Source organism: Oncorhynchus tshawytscha, linkage group LG31 (genome assembly GCF_018296145.1).
Source record: "Oncorhynchus tshawytscha isolate Ot180627B linkage group LG31, Otsh_v2.0, whole genome shotgun sequence".
Lineage (NCBI taxonomy): Eukaryota > Metazoa > Chordata > Actinopteri > Salmoniformes > Salmonidae > Oncorhynchus > Oncorhynchus tshawytscha.
Window position 1 is genome coordinate 34,897,287 of NC_056459.1, and position 18,961 is coordinate 34,916,247.

At 45.8% G+C, this 18,961-nt stretch overlaps 1 protein-coding gene across 4 annotated transcripts in view; it reads left to right on the forward strand.

The window, feature by feature from the left end:
• Positions 1-18,961, forward strand: part of LOC112229185 (CYFIP-related Rac1 interactor A) — a 61,444-nt gene that overhangs the window by 3,877 nt on the left and 38,606 nt on the right. Inside the window, exon 1 of one of the 4 annotated variants that reach the window (XM_042309937.1) lies at positions 72-338. The exons of 2 other annotated variants lie outside the window; for them this stretch is intronic. The gene's annotated coding sequence lies outside the window, so the exon portion shown is untranslated. Of the gene's footprint in view, positions 1-71; positions 339-18,961 lie in introns of those variants that run through there. One more of the 4 variants, XM_042309941.1, reaches the window with a different exon arrangement.

Here is an 18,961-nt window from a genome sequence, read left to right on the forward strand (position 1 = left end):
TACGGAAAGGGTAAAACACATCATGTCTCTAAATAGACGTCAGAAAAAGAGAAGTGTGAGAAAAGAGAAAGAGAGAGAGAGATGTGTAGAGCTAGCTAGTAGCTACAGTAGTGTCCACGGTAGCAGAGTGTCTTAATAAGGGAGGGACAGAGAGAGAGAGACAGCCACTGAGACCCTAGTGGGATAGCAGGCTACACTGGGACAGACTGATTTTGTGGGATTAACCGATTAACAGGATACGGAATAACAGATCACGGTTAAAGAGGAGGAGGAAGGAGAGAAAAGAGGAAGAGGGAGGTGAAATACAGAGAGAGGATCGACTTTTGACAGGTGTGAAGGTAAGAAGAAAAGAGCAGGTATCGTTGATGGAGTTGTGTTTTATTATTATTGAGAAGAGTAGAAATGCTGATCTGCGGTCAGTCTTATAACACCACCCCTTAATAATTAAGGCTTAGGACATAGGGAGGGAAGGCTGATCCTAAATCTGTGGCCAAACTTCTGTGGCCTATGGGTAATTGTTAAGTTTACACAGAATAAGCAGCGAGTGAACTTCCTGTCTAACTCACGCTATGTGCCTGTGGGTGGATGGGTCCACACATACACACTGCACACATAGACGCACACACACACACACACACTCTCACTACACACACACACACACTCTCACTACACACATACACACCCACTCTCACTACACACATACACACCCACTCTCACTACACACATACACACACTCTCACTACACACACACTCACTACACACACACACACCCACTCTCACTACACACATACACACACACTCTCACTACACACATCTCACTACACACACACACTCTCACACACATACACATCTCACTACACACACACACACACACACACTCTCACTACACACACACACACACACACACTCACTACACACACACACACACACACACTCACACACACACAAGCACAAATACACTCACATACACACACACACACACACACTCTCACTACACACACTCACTACACACATACACACACACACACTACACACACACCCACTACACACATACACACACACACACATACACTCACTACACACTACACATACACATACACACACTCACTACACACATACACACACAAGCACAAACACACACTCTCACTACACACATACACACACAAGCACAAACACACACACTCTCACTACACACATACACACACAAACACACACACTCTCACACACACACACACACACACACAAGCACAAACACACACACTCTCACTACACACATACACACACACACAAGCACAAACACACCCACTCTCACTACACACAAACACACACAAGCACACCCACTCTCACTACACACAAACACGCACAAACACACCCACTCTCACTACACACAAACACACACAAGCACAAACACACACAGAGCCGAGAGATGGCTGCTGGCTGTTTCACATCCTCTATAGGGAGGAAGACGTTAGCACCAGGCCGACCGTTTCCTGGCAACCACTAGTGGAGCGCTGGTCTCGGTTTGGACCGCGTCTGTGTGTGAGTGCGTAAGTGTGTGTGTGTTTGTCTGTGTGTGTGAGGGTGTAAGTGTGAGTGTGAGTGTGTGTGTGTGTGTGTGTGTGTGTGTGTGTGTGACACGCACAAACACACCCACTCTCACTACACACAGAGGGTGTGCTGGCTGTTTCAAGTGTGAGTGTGTGTGTGTGTGTGTGTGTGTGTGTGTGTGTGTGTGTGTGTGTGTGTGTGTGTGTGTGTGTGTGTGAGGGTGTGAGTGTGAGTGTGTGTGTGTGTGTGTGAGTGTGTGTGTGTGTGTGTGTGTGTGTGTGTGTGTGTGTGTGTGTGTGTGTGTGTGTGTGTGTGCGAGTGTGTGTGTGTGTGGTGTGTGTGTGTGTGTGTGTGTGTGTGAGGGTGAGGGTGTGTGTTTATGTGTGTGTGTGTGTGTGTGTGTGTGTGAGGGTGTGTGTGTGTGGGTGTGTGTGAGGTGTGTGTGTGTGTGTGTGTGTGTGTGAGTGTGTGTGTGTGGGCAAGTGTGTGTGGTGTGAGGTGTGTGTGAGGGTGAGGGTGTGTGTGTGTGTGTGTGTGTGTGTGTGTGTGTGTGTGTGTGTGTGTGTGTGTGTGTGTGTGTGTGTGTGTGTGTGTGAGGCTCTGTGTGTTTATGTGTGTGTGTGTGTGTGTGTGGCTGTGTGTGTTTATGTGTGTGTGAGTGTGTGTGTGTGTGTGTGTGTGTGTGTGTGTGTGTGTGTGTGTGTGTGTGTGTGTGTGTGTGTGTGTGTGTGTGTGTGTGCGTTTGTGAGGCTGTGTGTGTGTTACCTGATGCACTCACCTTAATTGTATACTATTTCTCTCTCTCTCTCTCTCTCTCTCTCCTGTCTCTCTCTTGCTCTCTCTCTCTCTCTCTCTCTCTCTCTCCTCTCTCTCTCTCTCTCTCTCTCTGCCCCCTCTCTGTTTCTGTCTCTCTCTCTCTTTTCTCTCTCTGCCCCCTCTCTGTTTCTGTCTCCTCTCTCTCTCTCTCTCTCTGCCCCCTCTCTGTCTCTCTCTCTCTCTCTCTCTCTCTCTCTCTCTCTCTCTCTCTCTCTCTCTCTCCGTCTATCTACTCCGTCTCTCCTGCCCCTTCTCTCTCTCTCTCTCCTCTCTCTCTCTCTCTCCCCGTCTCTCTTTCTCTCTCTCTCCCTCTCTCTCTCTGCTCTCTCTCTCTCTCTCTCTCTGTCTCTCTCTCTTGCCTTCTCTCTCTCCCTCTCTCTCCCTCTCTGTCTCTCTCTCTCTGCCCCCTCTCTTCCCTCTCTCTCCCTCTCTCTCTTGCTCTTTGCCCTCTCTCACTCTCTCTCTATCTTTGTTGCAACACCCATTCTCCAAATAGAGGAAATCTTTGCAGAATGGTGGCATCTCATAAACATGCTAATGCTGACCGGTTCCTTAACCACAGATCTAGGATCAGATTACCCTATCCCCAAACGTATCCTTATTCATAGGGGAGTTAAAAGCTTATCTGAGCCTGTATCAGTGGTTCCAGCTTCAGACAACTTCTGAGTTAAAGGTGCTACTATTTGCAATTGCTTTCCATTGCATTGCTGCTCTCACCTATCCAGTCAATTTAAACATTGCTCAAAGTATGGCACTCCACATCTGCCTTATCTTTATCTGTCAAACCCTCCCTCTGTCTTTCTCCTCCTTTCCAAACCCCTCCTTTTCTAAACCCTCCTTTCTCCACTCTTTCTCTCTCTGCCCCCTCTCTTTTCTGTCTCTCTCTCTCTCTTTCTCTCTCTGCCCCCTCTCTGTTTGTCTCCCTCCTCTCTCCCTCTCTCTTCTCCCCTCTATCTACCTCCGTCTCTCTACCTCCAAACCCTCTCTCTCTCTCTGTCTTTCTCCCTCTCTTCTCCCCCTCCTTCTCCCCTCCTTTCTCCCCTCTTTCTCCTTTCCAAACCCCTCCTCTCTAAACCTCTCCTCTAAACCCCTCTCTTCTCCAAACCCCTCCTTTCCAAACCCCTCCTTTCTAAACCCCTCTCTTTCCAAACCCTCCTTTCCAAACCCCTCCTTTCTAAACCCCTCCTTTCCAAACCTCTCCTTTCTCTGCCCCTCTCTCTCTCCCCTCCTTTCCCCCTCCTTTCCAAACCCTCTCTTTCTCCCCTCCTTTCGCCCTCCTCTCTGCCCCCTCCTTTCCAAACCCCTCTTTCTAAACCCCTCTCTAAACTTTGTTGCAACACCCATTCTCCAAATAGAGGAAATCTTTGCAGAATGGTGGCATCTCATAAACATGCTAATGCTGACCGGTTCCTTAACCACAGATCTAGGATCAGATTACCCTATCCCCAAACGTATCCTTATTCATAGGGGAGTTAAAAGCTTATCTGAGCCTGTATCAGTGGTTCATAACAGCTTCAGACAACTTCTGAGTTAAAGGTGCAGTACTATTTGCAATTGCTTTCCATTGCATTGCTGCCTTTCACCTATCCAGTCAATTTAAACATTGCAGTCAAAGTATGGCACTCGAGTCCACATCTGCCTTATCTTTATCTGTCAAACCCCCTCCTTTCCAAACCCCTCCTTTCCAAACCCCTCCTTTCTAAACCCCCTCCTTTCCAAACCCCCCTCATTTCCAAACCCCTCCTTTCCAAACCCCCTCCTTCCCAAACCCCTCCTTTCCAAACCCCTCCTTTCCAAACCCCTCCTTTCCAAACCCCTCCTTTCCAAACCCCCTCCTTTCCAAACCCCTCCTTTCCAAACCCCTCCCTTTCTAAACCCCCTCCTTTCCAAACCCCTTTCCCCCTTTTCCAAACCCCTCCTTTCCAAACCCCCTCCTTTCCAAACCTTTCCCCCCTCCTTTCCAAACCCCTCCTTTCTCCCCTCCTCCTCTAAACCCCCTCCTTTCCAAACCCTCCTTTCTAAACCCCCTCCTTTCCAAACCCTCCTTTCCAAACCCCCTCCTTTCCAAACCCTCCTTTCCAAACCCCTCCTTTCCCCCTCCTTTCCAAACCCCTCCTTTCCAAACCCCTCCTTTCCAAACCCTTCCTTTCCAAACCCCTCCTTTCCAAACCCCTCCTTTCCAAACCCCTCCTTTCCAAACCCCTCCTTTCCAAACCCCCTTTCCAAACCCCCCTTTCCAAACCCCTCCTTTCCAAACCCCCTCCAAAACCCCCCTCCTTTCCAAACCCTCCTTTCCAAACCCCTCCTTTCCAAACCCCTCCTTTCCAAACCCCCTCCTTTCCAAACCCCTCCTTTCCAAACCCCCCCTCCTTTCCAAACCCCTCCTTTCCAAACCCCTCCTTTCCAAACCCCTCCTTTCCAAACCCCTCCTTTCCAAACCCCCCTCCTTTCCAAACCCCTCCTTTCCAAACCCCTTTCCTTTTTCCAAACCCCTCCTTTCCAAACCCCTCCTTTCCAAACCCCCTTTCTCCTTTCCAAACCCCTCCTTTCCAAACCCCTCCTTTCCAAACCCCTCCTTTCCAAACCCCCTCCTTTCCAAACCCCCCTTTTCCAAACCCCTCCTTTCCAAACCCCTCCTTTCCAAACCCTTCCTTTCCAAACCCCTCCTTTCCAAACCCCTCCTTTCCAAACCCCTCCTTTCCAAACCCCTCCTTTCCAAACCCCTCCTTTCCAAACCCCTCATTTCCTCCCCCTTTCCCTTATTGGACACTGTATAGCTATTGGAAACCACATGGCACAGCTGTGGTCCGTCTTGAATTGTGGCCCTGATTGCAACAAGTGATCGCTTGCTCACTTGGTTCCATGTAGTGTTTTTGATGTAGTGTCTGTCTGTTAATTTGGCTGGCCATGAAGTGTACCCTGCGGCTCGCATTCACCCCCTAGTTACGCAAGCTGTTAAAGGAGGCTTGGAAGACACATACAACATAGACTTTGAGGGCGGAAAGCAGGACATGCAAAGGGCCAACTGCTCTCAGAAAGGTCTCATACACAGAGAAAACAAAGACAGGTGTGATGGAGAACTAGGCTCCTAAAAAGATAAGTCATTCTACGTGAACTGACAAGCAGCCACAGACATTAGAAATGCTGTTAGACCTGCTATCAACAGACAGTAGATATACTGTCAGACCTGCTATCAACAGACTGTAGATAAACGGTCAGACCTGCTATCAACAGACAGTAGATATACTGTTAGACCTGCTATCAATAGTAGATATACTGTGAGACCTGCTATCAACAGACAGTAGATAAACTGTCAGACCTGCTATCAACAGACAGTAGGTAAACTGTCAGGCCTGCTATCAACAGAATGTAGATAAACTGTCAGACCTGCTATCAACAGTATATATACTGTCAGGCCTGCTATCAACAGACAGTAGGTAAACTGTCAGGCCTGCTATCAACAGACAGTAGATAAACTGTCAGACCTGCTATCAACAGACAGTAGGTAAACTGTCAGGCCTGCTATCAACAGACTGTAGATAAACTGTCAGACCTGCTATCAACAGTATATATACTGTCAGACCTGCTATCAACAGACTGTAGATAAACTGTCAGGCCTGCTGTCAACAGACTGTAGATAAACTGTCAGACCTGCTATCAACAGTAGATAAACTGTCAGACCTGCTATCAACAGTAGATATACTGTCAGACCTGCTATCAACAGACTGTAGATAAAATGTCAGGCCTGCTATCAACAGACTGTAGATAAACTGTCAGACCTGCTATCAACAGTAGATAAACTGTCAGACCTGCTATCAACAGTAGATATACTGTCAGACCTGCTATCAACAGACAGTAGATAAACTGTCAGACCTGCTATCAACAGTAGATAAACTGTCAGACCTGCTATCAACAGTAGATAAACTGTCAGACCTGCTATCAACAGTAGATATACTGTCAGACCTGCTATCAACAGACAGTAGATAAACTGTCAGACCTGCTATCAACAGACAGTAGATATACTATTAGACCTGCTATCAACAGTAGATATCCTGTCAGACCTGCTATCAACAGACTGTAGATAAACTGTCAGACCTGCTATCAACAGACAGTAGATATACTGTCAGACCTGCTATCAACAGACTGTAGATAAACTGTCAGACCTGCTATCAACAGTAGATAAACTGTCAGACCTGCTATCAACAGACTGTAGATAAACTGTCAGACCTGCTATCAACAGTATATATACTGTCAGACCTGCTATCAACAGACAGTAGATATACTATTAGACCTGCTATCAACAGACAGTAGATATACTATTAGACCTGCTATCAACAGACTGTAGATAAACTGTCAGACCTGCTATCAACAGACAGTAGATATACTGTCAGACCTGCTATCAAGAGACAGTAGATATACTGTCAGACCTGCTATTAACAGACAGTATATATACTGTCAGACCTGCTATCAATAGACAGTAGATAAACTGTCAGGCCTGCTGTCAACAGACTGTAGATAAACTGTCAGACCTGCTATCAACAGTAGATAAACTGTCAGACCTGCTATCAACAGTGGATATACTGTCAGACCTGCTATCAACAGACTGTAGATAAAATGTCAGGCCTGCTATCAACAGACTGTAGATAAACTGTCAGACCTGCTATCAACAGTAGATAAACTGTCAGACCTGCTATCAACAGTAGATATACTGTCAGACCTGCTATCAACAGACAGTAGATAAACTGTCAGACCTGCTATCAACAGTAGATAAACTGTCAGACCTGCTATCAACAGTAGATAAACTGTCAGACCTGCTATCAACAGTAGATATACTGTCAGACCTGCTATCAACAGACAGTAGATAAACTGTCAGACCTGCTATCAACAGACAGTAGATATACGATTAGACCTGCTATCAACAGTAGATATCCTGTCAGACCTGCTATCAACAGACTGTAGATAAACTGTCAGACCTGCTATCAACAGACAGTAGATATACTGTCAGACCTGCTATCAACAGACTGTAGATAAACTGTCAGACCTGCTATCAACAGTAGATAAACTGTCAGACCTGCTATCAACAGACAGTAGATATACTATTAGACCTGCTATCAACAGACAGTAGATATACTATTAGACCTGCTATCAACAGACTGTAGATAAACTGTCAGACCTGCTATCAACAGTAGATAAACTGTCAGACCTGCTATCAACAGTAGATATACTGTCAGACCTGCTATCAACAGACAGTAGGTAAACTGTCAGGCCTGCTATCAACAGACTGTAGATAAACTGTCAGACCTGCTATAAACAGTATATATACTGTCAGACCTGCTATCAACAGACTGTAGATAAACTGTCAGTCCTGCTGTCAACAGACTGTAGATAACCTGTCAGACCTGCTATCAACAGTAGATAAACTGTCAGACCTGCTATCAACAGTAGATATACTGTCAGACCTGCTATCAACAGACAATAGATAAACTGTCAGACCAGCTATCAATAGTAGATAAACTGTCAGACCTGCTATCAACAGTAGATAAACTGTCAGACCTGCTATCAACAGTATACATACTGTCAGACCTGCTATCAACAGACAGTAGATATACTATTAGACCAGCTATCAATAGTAGATAAACTGTCAGACCTGCTATCAACAGTAGATAAACTGTCAGACCTGCTATCAACAGTATATATACTGTCAGACCTGCTATCAACAGACAGTAGATATACTATTAGACCTGCTATCAACAGACAGTAGATATACTAATAGACCTGCTATCAACAGACTGTAGATAAACGGTCAGACCTGCTATCAACAGACAGTAGATATACTGTTAGACCTGCTATCAATAGTAGATATACTGTGAGACCTGCTATCAACAGACAGTAGATAAACTGTCAGACCTGCTATCAACAGACAGTAGGTAAACTGTCAGGCCTGCTATCAACAGAATGTAGATAAACTGTCAGACCTGCTATCAACAGTATATATACTGTCAGACCTGCTATCAACAGACAGTAGGTAAACTGTCAGGCCTGCTATCAACAGACAGTAGATAAACTGTCAGACCTGCTATCAACAGACAGTAGGTAAACTGTCAGGCCTGCTATCAACAGACTGTAGATAAACTGTCAGACCTGCTATCAACAGTATATATACTGTCAGACCTGCTATCAACAGACTGTAGATAAACTGTCAGGCCTGCTGTCAACAGACTGTAGATAAACTGTCAGACCTGCTATCAACAGTAGATAAACTGTCAGACCTGCTATCAACAGTAGATATACTGTCAGACCTGCTATCAACAGACTGTAGATAAAATGTCAGGCCTGCTATCAACAGACTGTAGATAAACTGTCAGACCTGCTATCAACAGTAGATAAACTGTCAGACCTGCTATCAACAGTAGATATACTGTCAGACCTGCTATCAACAGACAGTAGATAAACTGTCAGACCTGCTATCAACAGTAGATAAACTGTCAGACCTGCTATCAACAGTAGATAAACTGTCAGACCTGCTATCAACAGTAGATATACTGTCAGACCTGCTATCAACAGACAGTAGATAAACTGTCAGACCTGCTATCAACAGACAGTAGATATACTATTAGACCTGCTATCAACAGTAGATATCCTGTCAGACCTGCTATCAACAGACTGTAGATAAACTGTCAGACCTGCTATCAACAGACAGTAGATATACTGTCAGACCTGCTATCAACAGACTGTAGATAAACTGTCAGACCTGCTATCAACAGTAGATAAACTGTCAGACCTGCTATCAACAGACTGTAGATAAACTGTCAGACCTGCTATCAACAGTATATATACTGTCAGACCTGCTATCAACAGACAGTAGATATACTATTAGACCTGCTATCAACAGACAGTAGATATACTATTAGACCTGCTATCAACAGACTGTAGATAAACTGTCAGACCTGCTATCAACAGACAGTAGATATACTGTCAGACCTGCTATCAAGAGACAGTAGATATACTGTCAGACCTGCTATTAACAGACAGTATATATACTGTCAGACCTGCTATCAATAGACAGTAGATAAACTGTCAGGCCTGCTGTCAACAGACTGTAGATAAACTGTCAGACCTGCTATCAACAGTAGATAAACTGTCAGACCTGCTATCAACAGTGGATATACTGTCAGACCTGCTATCAACAGACTGTAGATAAAATGTCAGGCCTGCTATCAACAGACTGTAGATAAACTGTCAGACCTGCTATCAACAGTAGATAAACTGTCAGACCTGCTATCAACAGTAGATATACTGTCAGACCTGCTATCAACAGACAGTAGATAAACTGTCAGACCTGCTATCAACAGTAGATAAACTGTCAGACCTGCTATCAACAGTAGATAAACTGTCAGACCTGCTATCAACAGTAGATATACTGTCAGACCTGCTATCAACAGACAGTAGATAAACTGTCAGACCTGCTATCAACAGACAGTAGATATACTATTAGACCTGCTATCAACAGTAGATATCCTGTCAGACCTGCTATCAACAGACTGTAGATAAACTGTCAGACCTGCTATCAACAGACAGTAGATATACTGTCAGACCTGCTATCAACAGACTGTAGATAAACTGTCAGACCTGCTATCAACAGTAGATAAACTGTCAGACCTGCTATCAACAGACAGTAGATATACTATTAGACCTGCTATCAACAGACAGTAGATATACTATTAGACCTGCTATCAACAGACTGTAGATAAACTGTCAGACCTGCTATCAACAGACAGTAGATATACTGTCAGACCTGCTATCAAGAGACAGTAGATATACTGTCAGACCTGCTATTAACAGACAGTATATATACTGTCAGACCTGCTATCAATAGACAGTAGATAAACTGTCAGGCCTGCTGTCAACAGACTGTAGATAAACTGTCAGACCTGCTATCAACAGTAGATAAACTGTCAGACCTGCTATCAACAGTGGATATACTGTCAGACCTGCTATCAACAGACTGTAGATAAAATGTCAGGCCTGCTATCAACAGACTGTAGATAAACTGTCAGACCTGCTATCAACAGTAGATAAACTGTCAGACCTGCTATCAACAGTAGATATACTGTCAGACCTGCTATCAACAGACAGTAGATAAACTGTCAGACCTGCTATCAACAGTAGATAAACTGTCAGACCTGCTATCAACAGTAGATAAACTGTCAGACCTGCTATCAACAGTAGATATACTGTCAGACCTGCTATCAACAGACAGTAGATAAACTGTCAGACCTGCTATCAACAGACAGTAGATATACTATTAGACCTGCTATCAACAGTAGATATCCTGTCAGACCTGCTATCAACAGACTGTAGATAAACTGTCAGACCTGCTATCAACAGACAGTAGATATACTGTCAGACCTGCTATCAACAGACTGTAGATAAACTGTCAGACCTGCTATCAACAGTAGATAAACTGTCAGACCTGCTATCAACAGACAGTAGATATACTATTAGACCTGCTATCAACAGACAGTAGATATACTATTAGACCTGCTATCAACAGACTGTAGATAAACTGTCAGACCTGCTATCAACAGACAGTAGATATACTGTCAGACCTGCTATCAAGAGACAGTAGATATACTGTCAGACCTGCTATTAACAGACAGTATATATACTGTCAGACCTGCTATCAATAGACAGTAGATAAACTGTCAGACCTGCTATCAACAGTAGATAAACTGTCAGACCTGCTATCAACAGTAGATATACTGTCAGACCTGCTATCAACAGACAGTAGGTAAACTGTCAGGCCTGCTATCAACAGACTGTAGATAAACTGTCAGACCTGCTATAAACAGTATATATACTGTCAGACCTGCTATCAACAGACTGTAGATAAACTGTCAGTCCTGCTGTCAACAGACTGTAGATAACCTGTCAGACCTGCTATCAACAGTAGATAAACTGTCAGACCTGCTATCAACAGTAGATATACTGTCAGACCTGCTATCAACAGACAATAGATAAACTGTCAGACCAGCTATCAATAGTAGATAAACTGTCAGACCTGCTATCAACAGTAGATAAACTGTCAGACCTGCTATCAACAGTATACATACTGTCAGACCTGCTATCAACAGACAGTAGATATACTATTAGACCAGCTATCAATAGTAGATAAACTGTCAGACCTGCTATCAACAGTAGATAAACTGTCAGACCTGCTATCAACAGTATATATACTGTCAGACCTGCTATCAACAGACAGTAGATATACTATTAGACCTGCTATCAACAGACAGTAGATATACTAATAGACCTGCTATCAACAGACTGTAGATAAACTGTCAGACCAGCTATCAATAGTAGATAAACTGTCATACTTGCTATCAACAGACTGTCGATAAACTGTCAGACCTGCTATCAACAGTAGATATACTGTTAGACCTGCTATCAACAGACAGTAGATAAACTGTTAGACGTTAGAGCTACTATATGCATGTGCTGTAGCATGTTTCTGAACAATATCCTGATTAATTTAATAATATATTGATTGATAGAGTTTCATTTAAACAGGGAGCTGTTAGACTAGAGGAGACGACTAGAGGAGACGACGGGTCAGGAAAGGTGATTAGATGAGAGGTTAGGTTTGTATGATAAGGTAGCTACAATAATATAACGTGAGTAATGTAATTTTCTCTGTCATGTATGTGTCTGTTGTTATCTCCTGTTAGGGGTCAAATCAAATCAAATCAATGTGTTATTGTTTATGTGCGAACACAACAGGTCTAGCTAGACCTTACAGGGAAATGCTTACTTACAAGCCCTTAACCAACAATGGTTAAAATAAATAAATCAAATAAAGTAATAAAAAATTAAAAACCTGCAGTAAAATAACAATAGCGAGGCTATATACAGGGTGTTACGGTACAGAGTCAATGTGGAGGCTATATACAGGGTGTTACGGTACAGAGTCAATGTGGAGGCTATATACAGGGTATTACGGTACAGAGTCAATGTGGAGGCTATATACAGGGTGTACCGGTACAGAGTCAATGTGGAGGCTATATACAGGGTGTTATGGTACAGAGTCAATGTGGAGGCTATATACAGGGTGCAACGGTACAGAGTCAATGTGGAGGCTATATACAGGGTGTTACGGTACAGAGTCAATGTGGAGGCTATATACAGGGTGTTACGGTACAGAGTCAATGTAGAGGCTATATACAGGGGTACCGGTACAGAGTCAATGTGGAGGCTATATACAGGGTGTTACGGTACAGAGTCAATGTGGAGGCTATATACAAGGGGCACCGGTACAGAGTCAATGTGGAGGCTATGTTGATCCCTGCCTACAGACAGAAACTAAAACAAGAAGCTCCCACGCTGAGGTCTGTCCAACGCTGGTCCGACCAAGCTGACTCCACACTCCAAGACTGCTTCCATCACGTGGACTGGGAGATGTTTCGTATTGCGTCAGACAACAACATTGACGAATACGCTGATACGGTGTGCGAGTTCATTAGAACGTGCGTTGAAGATGTCGTTCCCATAGCAACGATTAAAACATTCCCTAACCAGAAACCGTGGATTGATGGCAGCATTCGTGTGAAACTGAAGGCGCGAACCACTGCTTTTAATCAGGGCAAGGTGTCTGGTAACATGACTGAATACAAACAGTGCAGCTATTCCCTCCGCAAGGCTGTCAAACAAGCTAAGCGCCAGTACAGAGACAAAGTAGAATCTCAATTCAACGGCTCAGACACAAGAGGCATGTGGCAGGGTCTACAGTCAATCACGGACTACAGGAAGAAACCCAGCCCAGTCACGGACCAGGATGTCTTGCTCCCAGGCAGACTAAATAACTTTTTTTTTGCCCGCTTTGAGGACAATACAGTGCCACTGACACGGCCTGCAACGAAAACATGCGGTCTCTCCTTCACTGCAGCCGAAGTGAGTAAGACATTTAAACGTGTTAACCCTCGCAAGGCTGCAGGCCCAGACGGCATCCCCAGCCGCGCCCTCAGAGCATGCGCAGACCAGCTGGCCGGTGTGTTTACGGACATATTCAATCAATCCCTATACCAGTCTGCTGTTCCCACATGCTTCAAGAGGGCCACCATTGTTCCTGTTCCCAAGAAAGCTAAGGTAACTGAGCTAAACGACTACCGCCCGTAGCACTCACATCCGTCATCATGAAGTGCTTTGAGAGACTAGTCAAGGACCATATCACCTCCACCCTACCTGACACCCTTGACCCACTCCACCTTGCTTACCGCCCAAATAGGTCCACAGACGATGCAATCTCAACCACACTGCACACTGCCCTAACCCATCTGGACAAGAGGAATACCTATGTGAGAATGCTGTTCATCGACTACAGCTCGGCATTCAACACCATAGTACCCTCCAAGCTCGTCATCAAGCTCGAGACCCTGGGTCTCGACCCCGCCCTGTGCAACTGGGTACTGGACTTCCTGACGGGCCGCCCCAGGTGGTGAGGGTAGGCAACAACATCTCCTCCCCGCTGATCCTCAACACTGGGGCCCCACAAGGGTGCGTTCTGAGCCCTCTCCTGTACTCCCTGTTCACCCACGACTGCGTGGCCATGCACGCCTCCAACTCAATCATCAAGTTTGCGGACGACACAACAGTGGTAGGCTTGATTACCAACAACGACGAGACGGCCTACAGGGAGGAGGTGAGGGCCCACCTGTGGTGTCAGGAAAATAACCTCACACTCAACGTCAACAAAACTAAGGAGATGATTGTGGACTTCAGGAAACAGCAGAGGGAACACCCCCATCCACATCGATGGAACAGTAGTGGAGAGGGTAGCAAGTTTTAAGTTCCTCGGCATACACATCACAGACAAACTGAATTGGTCCACTCACACAGACAGCATCGTGAGGAAGGCGCAGCAGCGCCTCTTCAACCTCAGGAGGCTGAAGAAATTCGGCTTGTCACCAAAAGCACTCACAAACTTCTACAGATGCACAATCGAGAGCATCCTGGCGGGCTGTATCACCGCCTGGTATGGCAACTGCACCGCCCTCAACCGTAAGGCTCTCCAGAGGGTAGTGAGGTCTGCACAACGCATCACCGGGGGCAAACTACCTGCCCTCCAGGACACCTACACCACCCGATGCTACAGGAAGGCCATAAAGATCATCAAGGACATCAACCACCCGAGCCACTGCCTGTTCACCCCGCTGTCATCCAGAAGGCGAGGTCAGTACAGGTGCATCAAAGCTGGGACCGAGAGACTGAAAAACAGCTTCTATCTCAAGGCCATCAGACTGTTAAACAGCCACCACTAACATTGAGTGGCTACTGCCAACACACTGTCAATGACACTGACTCTACTCCAGCCACTTTAATCATGGGAATTGATGGGAAATGATGTAAATATATCACTAGCCACTTTAAACAATGCTACCTTATATAATGTTACTTACCCTACATTGTTCATCTCATATGCATACGTTGATACTGTACTCTATATCATCGACTGCATCCTTATGTAATACATGTATCACTAGCCACTTTAACTATGCCACTTGGTTTACATACTTATCTCATATGTTTATACTGTACTCGATATCATCTACTGTATCTTGCCTATGCTGCTCTGTACCATCACTCATTCATATATCCTTATGTACATATTCTTTATCCCCTTACACTGTGTATAAGACAGTAGTTTTTTTGGAATTGTTAGTTAGATTACTTGCTCGTTATTACTGCATTGTCGGAACTAGAAGCACAAGCATTTTGCTACACTCGCATTAACATCTGCTAACCATGTGTATGTGACAAATAAAATTTGATTTGATTTGATTTGATTTTGATTTTATATACAGGGTGTTACGGTACAGAGTCAATGTGGAGGCTATATACAGGGTGTTACGGTACAGAGTCAATGTGGAGGCTATATACAGGGGTACCGGTACAGAGTCAATGTGGAGGCTATATACAGGGTGTTACGGTACAGAGTCAATGTGGAGGCTATATACAGGGTGTTACGGTACAGAGTCAATGTGGAGGCTATATACAGGGGGTACCAGTACATAGTCAATGTGGAGGCCATATACAGGGTGTTACGGTACAGAGTCAATGTGGAGGCTATATACAGGAGGTTACAGTACAGAGTCAATGTGGAGGCTATATACAGGGGGTACCAGTACATAGTCAATGTGGAGGCTATATACAGGGTGTTAAGGTACAGAGTCAATGTGGATGCTATATACAGGGTGTTACGGTACAGAGTCAATGTAGAGGCTATATACAGGGGGTACCAGTACATAGTCAATGTGGGGGCTATATACAGGGTGTTACGGTACAGAGTCAATGTGGATGCTATTTACAGGGTGTTACGGTACAGAGTCAATGTGGAGGCTATATACAGGGTGTTACGGTACAGAGTCAATGTGGAGGCTATATACAGGGTGTTACGGTACAGAGTCAATGTGGAGGCTATATACAGGGGTACCTGCACAGAGTCAATGTGAAGGTTATATAGAGAGGGTACCAGGACAGAGTCAAAGTGGAGGATATATACAGGGTGTTACGGTACAGACTGAATGTGGAGGCTATACACAGGGTGTTACGGTACAGAGTCAATGTGGAGGCTATATACAGGGGTACCTGCACAGAGTCAATGTGAAGGTTATATAGAGAGGGTACCAGGACAGAGTCAAAGTGGAGGATATATACAGGGTGTTACGGTACAGACTCAATGTGGAGGCTATACACAGGGTGTTACGGTACAGAGTCACTGTGCGGGGGCACCGTTTAGTAGAGGTAATTGTGGTAATATATACACTGCCTTTCAAAAGTTTGGGGTCACTTTGAAATGTCCTTGTACAGTGTAGATATTCTTAATGTTGTAAATGACTATTGCAGCTGGAAACTGATTATTTTTTTAATGGAATATCTACATAGGTGTACAGAGGCCCATTATCAGCAACCGTCACTCCTGTGTTCCAATGGCACGTTGTATTTGCTAATCCAAGTTTATAATTTTAAAAGGCTAATTGATCATTAGAAAACCATATTGCAATTATGTTAGCACAGCTGAGAACTGTTGTTTTGATTAAAGAAGCAATACAACTGGCCTTCTTTAGACTAGTTGAGTATCTGGAGCATCAGCATTTGTGGGTTCGATTATAGGCTCAAAATGGCCAGAAACAAATAACTATTCTCATTCTGAGAAATGAAGGCTATTCCATGCAAGAAATTGCCAAGAAACTGAAGATCTCATACAACGCTGTGTACTACTCCCTTTACAGAACAGCACAAACTGTCTCTAACCAGAACAGAAAGAGGAGTGGGAGGCCCCAGTGCACAACTGAGCAAGATCACACAGTCATCTGGAACAGCTGGTGCTCTCATGCATGTTTCATTGTTAGTTGCCTCGGAGCGAGCATAGAAGTAATTTTGCTTGTCAGGTAGGCCCGTGTCACTGGGCAGCTCTCGGCTCTGCTTCCCTTTGTAGTCTGTAATAGGTAGCAGGCCCTGCCAAATCCGACGATCGTCAGAGCCGATTCAATCTTAGTCTTGTATTGAAGCTTTGCCTGTTTGATTTTTCGAGGGCATAGCAGGATTTCTTATGAGCTTCCGTGTTAGAGTCCTGCTCCTTGAAAGCGGCAGCTCTACCCTTTAGCTCAGTGCGGATGTTGTCTGTAATCCATGGCTTCTGGTTGGGGTATGTACGTACGGTCACTGTGGGGACGAAGTCATCGATGCACTTATTGATGAAGCCAGTGACTGATGTGGTGTACATACTCCTCAATGCCATCGGAAGAATCCCGGAACATATTCCAGTCTGTGGTAGCAAAACAGTCCTGTAGCTTAGCATCTGCTTCATCTGACCACTTTTTTATAGACCAAGTCACTGGTGTTTCCTGCTTGTAAGCAGGCATCAGGAATATAGAATTATGGTCAGATTTGCCAAATGTAGGGTGAGGGAGAGCTTTGTACGTGTCTCTGTGTGTGGAGTAAAGGTGGTCTAGAGTTTTTTTCTCTTTGGTTGCACATTTACCATGCTGATAGAAATGAGGTAAAACACATTTAAGATTCTTTATCCAGTTGAAGATGAATCTGTTCTGATTTTCCATATGCTATTTTAGGTCTTAAGAGACTGTGGCAGCAACATGATGTACAAAATACGTCACAAACATTTATTCTGAAAAAATAAACAAAATGGCACGGTTGGTTTAAGAGCCCATGAAACGGCAGCCATCCTCTCCAGAGCCATTTTACACACTAGGGGTTAGGGGTTAGAGTTGGGGTTAGAAGTTAGAGGTTATGTTTGGGCTAGTGTTGGGGTAGGGTTGGGTCAGGGTCAGGGTCGGGGTAGGGTCGGGGTAGGGTCAGGGTTGTGGTAGGGGTTAGGGGTTAGAGTTGGGGTTGGGGTTAGAAGTTAGAGGTTAGGTTTGGGCTAGTGTTGGGGTTGGGGTAGGGTCAGAGTAGGGTCGGGGTAGGGTCAGGGTCGGGGTAGAGTTGGGGTAGGGTAGAGTTGGGGTAAGGTCGGGGTAGGGTCGGGGTAGGGGTTAGGTTAGAGGATAGGGTTTTGGTAGGGGTTAGGTTTGGGGTAGGGGTTAGTATGCTTACCAAGAGGAACTGCCCCTTCCTACCTTCAGACTATACTTAAACCCTACACCCCAACCCGAGCACTCCGTTCTGCCACCTCAGGTCTCAAACCCTACACCCCAACCCGAGCACTCCGTTCTGCCACCTCAGGTCTCAAACCCTACACCCCAACTCGAGCACTCCGTTCTGCCACCTCAGGTCTCAAACCCTACACCCCAACCCTCGAGCACTCCGTTCTGCCACCTCAGGTCTCAAACCCTACACCCCAACTCGAGCACTCCGTTCTGCCACCTCAGGTCTCAAACCCTACACCCCAACTCGAGCACTCCGTTCTGCCACCTCAGGTCTCAAACCCTACACCCCAACTCGAGCACTCCGTTCTGCCACCTCAGGTCTCCTGGCCCTCCACCCCTACTGGAGGGCAGCTCCCGTTCTGCCACCCAGGTCCAAACCCTACACCCCAACCCGAGCACTCCGTTCTGCAACACCTCAGGTCTCAAACCCTCCCACCCCTACTGAGCAGCTCCCGTTCTGCAGCCCAGGTCTCAAACCCTACACCCCAACCCGAGCACTCCGTTCTGCCACCTCAGGTCTCAAACCCTCCCACCCCTACTGGAGGGCACTCCGTTCTGCCACCCAGTCTCAAACCCTACACCCCAACCCGAGCACTCCGTTCTGCCACCTCAGGTCTCCTGGCCCTCCCACCCCACTGGAGGGCAGCTCCTGCCACCTCAGCCCAGTCCAAACCCTACACCCCAACCCGAGCACTCCGTTCTGCCACCTCAGGTCTCCTGGCCCTCCCACCCCTACTGGAGGGCAGCTCCCGCTCAGCCCAGTCCAAACCCTACACCCCAACCCGAGCACTCCGTTCTGCCACCTCAGGTCTCCTGGCCCTCCCACCCCTACTGGAGGGCAGCTCCCGCTCAGCCCAGTCCAAACCCTACACCCCAACCCGAGCACTCCGTTCTGCCACCTCAGGTCTCCTGGCCCTCCACCCCAACTGGAGGGC